Here is a 9,510-nt window from a genome sequence, read left to right on the forward strand (position 1 = left end):
ATATGATGATCCCTATCAAGAACTTATCTGATAAGCTTACAAACATAATGGTAATGATCTGAACTGAGCCAAATTATTTTGTGCTTACCATCAGCTTATCTAAAGACATTCTCTGAGTGAAACATTCAATTATATTTTGAGCTTTTTTTATTTGATCAACAAGGACATACATTCTCCTCCGTATTAACGGAATAAAATATTTTTTTGTTCATCGAGCTAGTGTCCAAAAGAATTTAATTGTCAAGTACTATACTTGGAAAGATAACAAAGACATGTGGCACTCTCTGAAATATGTTGGGCATCCGGTACATTTATGAGTACCATTCATATTTATTGATGTTGTGACCATTATCTATATAAGGGAATGCATTAGAAATTTTCACAAGAATTTTTTGCATCTCTGAATTTTGCACGCTATCCAGCACTTGAATCTATATCAGCGTCTTTAAAAACTTATTTCAAGATGATTTACAAAAGCTAAAAATTGTATCAGATTGTTTTAAGGATCATTAAGTGCTCCTTTTTTTCTCACTTATCATTTACTTACACGAGCTATAGTTTATTGTGATAATTATCATAACTACCGAAAAATGTTTATGAATAGATTGAGTTGTTTGAATATTTTCGGGACTTTCAGCTCAATATGGTTGGTGAACTAAGCAGAAGTGGATTTGTACAAAAAAATTGTAATGGTCAAATCTTTTTGTGGAATCCCTATGGAAACAGAAGAAAAAAAGACGTAGAAAATTTGTCTGCGAACATCCATAAACAAACTTTCGTTTATTTTTACTTTTAATCATTTATTTACTTGGTGTGATCATATTTGCGTATCTTTTTCACTTTATACATAGAGTTGTTTTCGCACTTATCTATTAGTTTCTTTACATACTTAATTTGATCGGAAAATTCACATGAGATGCTTACATGCTTAAGTTTGCAAAATCTATTTGTTTATTTTAAGGAGTTTATTCACTCTTTTTTAAAATCATTTTCGATCCTAACAAAAGTTATTTTCCTAAATTTTTTGTACGAAATATAAATCAAGAAAATGAATATTAATCCATTAAATTTAAATCAATGGTTTATATATTTCTTTGATCCATGTCCGAAGATATGTATCAAGAAAAAAGATAATGGTTTTGCATCTGTTGAACTTCAGAACTTCAATAGTGTAAGAAATAGTGTTCGACAGATGTGGTTAAGTATATCAACCGTAGTGTAAAATTGTAAATTTGTATTTTATCAGATTTAAGTGTTGTGTCAATGTTACAACATTTAAGACAACATGCAGCAGAATATTATATTTTGTAACACAAATTCACTTTAAATAAATAGATGGACAAATTTAATTTGTACAAGTATAAATATTTGTGCGGTGCCTTATGGCAAAAATTAATCACTAGAAAACCAAACTCTTTACAAAAATCTATCACTAGTGATTATGACTAAATCAATTTCCTCAACATGTTGAGAAAATAAAAGCTTTCTAAAACAACCGACAATAATAAAACATCAACTAAGAAAGCAAAAAACGTGATGCCAAAAGAGGAGCCACGAAAATGCTCTTCAGCCAACTTCGTTACGGATGTTGTCTGCAGATGTCCCCAACATTCAAGGCAACACGCGATCACCACTCTTCAAAATAGCACGATCCTTGATGACTTATTTCTCTGATATTCACGACGTGCACAAGTGCGTATGTATGTTTGTGAGGGAAGAAGCCTTTACCAATGTCCTTGATCTCTTATTTATAGGTGTAGACTTTTTCTCTTCAAGAAAACCTATTGCACAAGGAAAGTAAGAGTTTAATTAGAAATAACTCTTAATATACATATCTCATTAAATCATTATCTAAATAGCATATCTAATATATATATGCTTAATTATCTCATTATTAGAAAGGCAAAATCTCACAAGATATTATCTGAAATCAAAATTAACAAGGAAAAAACTAATATTAGGAAAATCATTTAAATATTAGGAATTAAATCAATTAAATTCGGAATCATTATTTCCCTTCAAATAGGAATGGTCTCACATGGACATTATAAAAAATCATATTCAGGAGTATTTATATTTATTTCCCAGGTTAATTCAAGAGTGTTTTAGTCCATTCCAACATTTGTGCATGCCCATTGGCTAAAAAATAATTATTTATGTTATAATTGGTTTCATAATAGTTTTTTTTTATTCTAAGTTTAGATGGTCGATAATAGATTTAAGTTTGTTATGATCGGAAGATTGATTAGAGAGAAGTAAATAAATAATCTCAATGAAATCTTTAATAATTCGGTTGGATTTGCAACACTTGAATTTTAATTATTTTTAGTTGTGTTTCAATGAACCAGCGGTACTATAACTGAGCGAAAATAGACTCATTGAATTGGTTTAAACAATATAAACGGTTGGCTCGAAAACAATTAGTCTAGATAACTGAATAAAATGTACAACATAATTTTTTATGGATGCTAAGAGATTGAATAACTCTTACGCCATCTTTTCTTTCATTTCCGAAAGGATATCACTAGAAAACTTTTGTTGATTACAAATACTTTGCAACAACCTAATTCATCAGGACTAATATCTGGCTACAAAAACTCCTAGCTAACTCAAGGCCTAAATAATTTGATCAGTAAGATTCTTACTGTCAGTTATATGTATTTTTAACAAAATAAACTTAGCACAATTGATCCTTAATGATTTGATATAAACATTAAGTATGTGTTTCACAATATGCTTAATCAGTTAGGCTCTAAAAACATAATATCAAGATGTACAAGGCTCGTGTAAAGAATGTAGATTCTGAAACTCCATGCAACTGATCTATTTATAGACAAAGATGTAACAGTAGAATTTTTTTAATCGAATACCCTTTCAGATATAATAATAATTGCGCCACATCGTCCTTTTGGACAAGGTTCACTCTTGTAGTGCGCATGAAATCTTACACTTAACGCTGTGTTTGGTTTGCAGAATTAAGTAGGATATATATTTATCACACTTTATCTAATGTTGGTACGATTTTTATTTAACGAACTCAATTCCTCCTATGAATGATTAGGTTGTATTAGATGTGATTAAATATAACTTCTTCCCTCCTAGGATTATTTATCCTTCCTCTTATCCCTACCCTCTTTCCAATTTTCCCTTTCTCTTTCACCAACGCGGACCACCTCCGCTGCGGGGACCGTCGTCGAGCCACGCCGGACCGCCTTCGGACACCGCCGACCGCCGTCGGACTACCTCCATTGCTGGGGCCGCCCGACTCCTCCGGCCGCCTAACGCCGTGGGAATGCTTCCCAAAGCCGGCCGCCACCGATCGTCGGACCACCGCCTTTGACGCGGTCGTCAGACCACCTCCGTTGCCAGGCCGTCGCCGGAGTAAAGAAGAAGAAAAAATAAAGAAAAGGGCAATTTCGTCATTTCATCATAAAATTCAAAATTATCCCACAATTAAAAATCGTACCAAACATAATACTATTTACATCATATATTAACTATCACAATCATTTTTATTATCATTTACATACTAATCATTAGTTTATTTTATCTCCTATCAAACGCAGCCTTAACGAATTAAAAAAATTTATGGCATGGAGGATATTCCTATGATGCTTCCAGTTAGGCTCTTATCCTCAAAACAAAAGTTTTGGAAAATCTTCAGAGAATGTTCTTCGAAATTCCTAATTGATCAGAATGATAGAGCAATTAGTAGATTGTGAACCAGTAACCTTTAATATTCGATTGAGTTCAAGTAATCAGTACGCTTGAGTTCGTTCCCTTAATGTTCAGCCAGGCTTGGGGAATGTTTACACGTGAATATTTAGTTTTTCCTTATGAATTCAGTCCTTCTAGTCTTTTAATGTTCATGTTAACTCAAGAACTTTTTGGTTAAATCACCAAAACTTAATTGGCCCAACAATTTCTCTCATTTTTATGATGAAAAAATTATGCTCAATAAATACGAAAAATTGAGTTCATATAAAAGCAATTTAATTAGAAGAAGTACAACGACGTTCCTGCTAAATTGAAACTGAAATTTTCAACAAAACTGAACTAAGCTCTATCTCTTGTGATGCTCTCTATGAGATCTTGAATGTTTTCTTGAATCAGGTGAAGGCTTGCTGATTCTGATGGTGGCTTGCTTGATTCAGAGGGCTTCCTAGAATCAGAAGGCCTGGAAGGTTCTCTTTTCTAGCAAATTCTCCGAAATATCTTTTTCTCACTTGTTGCTTCCCATGACTTCAAAATATCAAGGACAACAGTAAGTTGGGTACTTTCTGGTTTAATTCGATGCCACCTAAGGGGGCACTGCCCCTTTCCAATTATTTTTTGCCACGTGTCAATTAATTTTTATTATTATTTAACAAAAAAACTCAACCATGGTTGTGTTTTTCAAATATTTGCTATTCTCTCAACCTGAGCCGTGGTTTTTCATTTCAGAAATTTCAAAACCTCTCTCTCCCCGTATTCTCTCTCAAAACCTCTTTCAAAAACCTCGGAGTCCACCGTTCCTCTTTTACAGCACGGAAACGAGCTCCTCTAATTGAATCAGGCAAGATGAGGCTTTTCCTCGCCACTGTACATTTGTTTTATATAATGGAGATATTTGTGTTTGTTTCAAGAAATGTGGGATTTGTTTCTTGTTATTTCTGTGAAATTGAAGATAATGGCTCGAAAATTTTCATTTCTCCGAAATTGTATGTTAAAGATACAAGGTGAACCGAAAAACTCACTGAAAATATGGAAACCAACTCTCAAGTCTAAACTCTTTGTGTGTGTGTGTGCGGTATGAGAGTGTATATCTGTGTGTGTATGTGCAGTATGAGAGTGTATATCTGTAACAAGTCTCTAGACTCTTTGTGTGTGTGTATGTGCGGTATGAGAGTGTATATCTGTAAAACAAAAATAATTTGATTGTAACATGTGTGTATTCTTATATACATGTTTCTGCAAAAAAAATTTGTGTATCGATTGGAGGTGCTCGTTTTACTTAAATTGATGCTTGATTGGAGGTGCTCGTTTTACTTAAATTTGATTGCTCACACTTCCTTAAGTCTCACTGTTTCAATTTGCAGGTTATTATCAATCCATTTATTTGCTTAATTATTGACATATTTCCTTTTTAATTTTATCTACTGTATTATTTTCCGCTGCAGCCATCAGGTCCTTGATGCAATGAAGGATTCAACATTCTGCCCAATACTTATTCTGAAGATTTATTTATAAGATGTTCATTATATAAGATCTGATATGTATGTAGTGACTCTCTATTTTTTTGTTGCAGTAAAAAAAAAACCCTTTGGCATACCATTATTTTAGTTTATGGTGAGCGCCTTCGTTATTTTAAATTTTTTTCTGTTAATTATATTAATTATTTAGTGTAAACTTTTTAATGTTCTTTATTTCTTCTTGTGATATAGGGGAAAACATATGTAGTTTTCATTGGGCGTAAACCTGGTGTATATGAGACTTGGGAAGAGGCACAAAAACAAGTTAATAAATTCAGCGGTGCGTCTCACATGTCATTTTCTTCTAGGGATGATGCATTAAAAGCTTTTGGTTCTTATATGGACAATCAAGTTGCAGCTTCTTCCTCTACTCCTAGTGTTGAAGGAACGTCGTACGTACCTTCTAGTGCAAGTGCAAATGCAAGGGCAAGTGTCACTCAAGCTGAAAAAATAGTTAAATTGGAAGTTGCACTTGCAAATTTAGTAGATGACGGAGGAGATAAAAAACAAATTGAATCTCTGAAAATTAATAGTGATGATTAGATATTTTTTTGACAATACATTCTCCCATTTACATTAACCTTACAACTACTAGGATGGTTGTGTTTTTCTTCTATATACTGTATGGGGAAATCCCGATGTTATTTTCTCACTAAAATGTTTGTTCTCTTGCCTCTGATATTGATTTATGTGATGAAATTACCACATGTTTGATTCTAAAATTTAGCTCCAATCAAAAGTCCAATCAGTTGGAGATGGGGTCAACGGATGAAGGTCTCAACTTTCATTTTGTTTAATACATTGCTAAACTTTTGTAGAGTTGTGAATTGGATTTAACCTTTTTTTTATTAGCTGGAAATAGTTGGAAGAGTTGTGAATTGGATTTGTACCTTTCAAGCATCAATGCTAGTCACGGACACATATCAACAACTTCAAAAGCATTATAGCATTCTAACTGATCATGGATTTGAATTTAAATAGAAATTTCAAGTTTGACGTTGGAGTTGCAAAATATGCCTTACCCAGATCATAGCCACCGTCCCGTTCTTGCTTAACATTTTCGAAGGCTACAAACATTTTTTTTGGTACCATATTCTCTTAATCTATCTAGCTTCACACCACCAAGATGGAAAAACAATGAAAAGGTGTTTCAATACTTGTACCATTAATGAAAATCAAAAAATATGATCTAACAAGCAATCTTGATCACAAGCATAAACAAACTTTGTAGAATACAAAACACACCAAAAGTCTGCATAAATACTAAGAAACATTGTCTTGGTGTGCAATTACACTACTGAAACTTTGTGCAAGCACAAAGGGTCTTCCTTCAATTACCACGTCCCTGAACAATATTAAAACATTAATTAGAAACAATTTATAAAAAAGTTAAAAAAATTTAGACAAAATTCCTTACTTGTGATGAATGAGGACCCCCAAACTTATAAGGAAATAAATTCATTTGATCACCTAAATAGATGTTTGCATTACCCTCCTGTATCTTAAATAGAAAAAAATATAACATATAAACATATTTTTTTCAATAATGCATGTTTTTATTTCAAAAAAAAATTACCATTGTATTTGGCGACTGAATAAAATGTTGAGTGTGTCCGAATGTGGAAGGAAATTGCGATATTGTGAAATTTGAGTGTTGTTGTGATGAAATTTCATTGCTTATTTCTCGTGTGTTGGTGGTTTTTTGTGAACTTTGTCCCTTCTTTTTTGCTCCTTTAGCACCTAGCAAGTCAAACAAAGTAACAACAATTAATTCAAGTCAAACATAGTATGCAAAGTTACAACAATTAATTCAATTGAATTATATACTCGATCATATGAAAACTTAATTCAATAGAACTACTCACTTAATTGAAAATATGAAAACTTACTTGAAACTTCTGTTTTCTCCTTTCTTTTTCCTTTTCTTTTTTTGCTCTTTCTATCCCAAAACTTACTTGAAACTTCTGTTTTCTCCTTTCTTTTTCCTTTTCTTTTTTGCTCTTAGTATCCATTGTCGTGTAATATTAACATTAGTAACTCCTTTGGCTTTAGCAGTAAGTGGGTTACCTATGCAAACTCCATAACTTCGAATGTCATCACATTGTGTCTCATCTACACTTAACTTTGATACAAGGTTAGAGATTTCATCTTTTGCAGTGTCAACCAATCCATATAAGATTTTCTTGCCTCCTCATGAGATTTGCTCAGTTGAGTTAGATCATAGGTTGATCTCATTATTTCATTGACAAACACCATTTCAGATACATGACTAGCACCACCCCTTCCACTTTCATCAAAGTCAAATGTAACTCTATTTCTTACATTCTTCATCCACCTCTTCAAAATATAACATTCGGTATAACAGTGACATCCATACAATTAAAACCATCAAAGCATGCTTACACAAAATCCCCATTGTCTCAAACTTATGACAACTGCAATTTATTTCATGACTCTGCTTATTGAACACCACATATCAACCCTTGAGTTTTCATCATGAGATTTACTTTGATTTGAATCCAATTCCAATCATTACCAAAACAAGATGGTGGTTCAACCGATTTTCAATTCAATGAATTAACCAATTCAACTTCGAATAGATGATATATATACATCGTATAAACATTAGAAGCATTAATCAACAATGGATGGTTTTTCAAAATCTGTGCAGGATTACCATGGTGACAACGAGTATCTTCAGTCTTCTCCCTTTCCCGCCAGTTTGAATCTTTGCATAATTTAGCACAAATTCATACAAAGAACTCATTTTGTTACCTGCCTTTTTTAAAACCATATCGTGACTTCACTTCTCGAAGTAGCCAAAAGTCCCGCACTAAACCTTCCATTCATAAAAGCAGTAGACCATCTCTTCTTAAGCTTGTACTTATCATTCAACCATTTATGACCATCCAAATCATATGTTTCAATCATATATTTCCATGTGCTCTCAAATTCATCTTCAGAATCACAATGATTCATGCATTTATACCACAATCCTTTAAAAGCAGAATCACCATTTAAACTCCCAAAATGTGAAGGAGCATTTTGATTTATATGCCATTGACATAAAGATGATGTGAAAGTGGAAAAATTGTTTCTATGGCATTCATCATGGCTTGACATTGGTCTGAAAAGATAGTTTGTGGTTGCGTCCATTCATAGAATCAAGAAATGTTGCAAACAAGCATTCAAAAGAATTTTGAGTTTCATCTGACATAAAGGCCAAGCCAAACAATACATTCTGCATATGGTGATTTATACCAAAAATGGAGCACATAATATTAAATTATACTTATTTGTTCTATATGTTGTATCAATCGACAGGACATCACCAAAATATTCATAATCAACCTCGCATCTATAGTCCTAAAGAAAAAGTTCATCACCCTATCATCATCATCCAATTGAACATTCCAGTAAAAATAATTATCCTTATTAGCCTTATTTATAAATATTGAATTAGTGCAGTGGCATCTCCATTCTCAACTTTGGTATGTTTTTTCAACCGACTCATATGGTCATATGCATCCTTTCTAATAAAACCTAAATTTTGGCTCACATGCTTCATTTTCCATAAAAGAAACAGCATTAGAGACGGATATTCCAGCATTTACCATAGCTTCTAGAGTAGACTTTTTTGCATGTGATATATTGCGTGTCGATCTTAGCAAGTGAGTTTGATCAGGTGCAAACATCTCATGGTTATGCTATTCAAAAAATCTACTCACCCGCTATTCACACCCTTTTTCCCTTGTATCTTCAATTTGGCTTTATATTGTGTTCTAATGACGGGCTTTTGATAAACTGGAATCCTTTTACTAGAACATTTCTCATCTTTTAAACCTTCACATGAACAATGAAATTCTTTTGATTGAAGTTATCATTAATTCTTCTGGAAAAACTAGTTATTCTATTGCAACAGCATTTTTCACAGTCTCAGCAATATCAGTAGGCTCATCAATTGAAGAAGGAGGAGGCTCTTATTGATAAATTTGTTCAAAATGTTGTTGTGCAATATACTGCACAACTTCATCCACGTTTTCAATAGAGATCTCCCTGACTTGAGAAAATTCAACTGCTTGAGTTCATTGAGGAAGAGGGGCCAACATTGTTTCAATAGAAGGAACATTTACAACACTTTCAACAAGCGGTTCAAGTGGGGCTTCTATAATGGGTTCTGAGAAAGTGGTGAAGGGTTGGTAGATGGTTCTGAAGAATATGGTTATGGTTCGGGATGAATTGTAGGGCCTGACAGCTCAAAGATGGTTCGGCTTGGCTC

The 9,510-nt window shown here is 33.1% G+C and overlaps 1 long non-coding RNA gene across 1 annotated transcript; it reads right to left on the reverse strand.

Moving 5' to 3' along the window:
• Positions 1–6,524: 6,524 nt before the first annotated feature.
• On the reverse strand, positions 6,525–6,947 carry LOC142534854 (uncharacterized). The gene is made up of 3 exons (XR_012817217.1): positions 6,808–6,947; positions 6,649–6,726; positions 6,525–6,576 (listed from the first exon to the last, which is right to left on the reverse strand). It is a non-coding gene; the product is annotated as an uncharacterized LOC142534854 (long non-coding RNA).
• Between the last annotated feature and the right edge of the window lie 2,563 nt (positions 6,948–9,510).

The sequence above is a fragment of the Primulina tabacum genome, unplaced genomic scaffold, assembly GCF_025594145.1.
Source record: "Primulina tabacum isolate GXHZ01 unplaced genomic scaffold, ASM2559414v2 Contig713, whole genome shotgun sequence".
Lineage (NCBI taxonomy): Eukaryota > Viridiplantae > Streptophyta > Magnoliopsida > Lamiales > Gesneriaceae > Primulina > Primulina tabacum.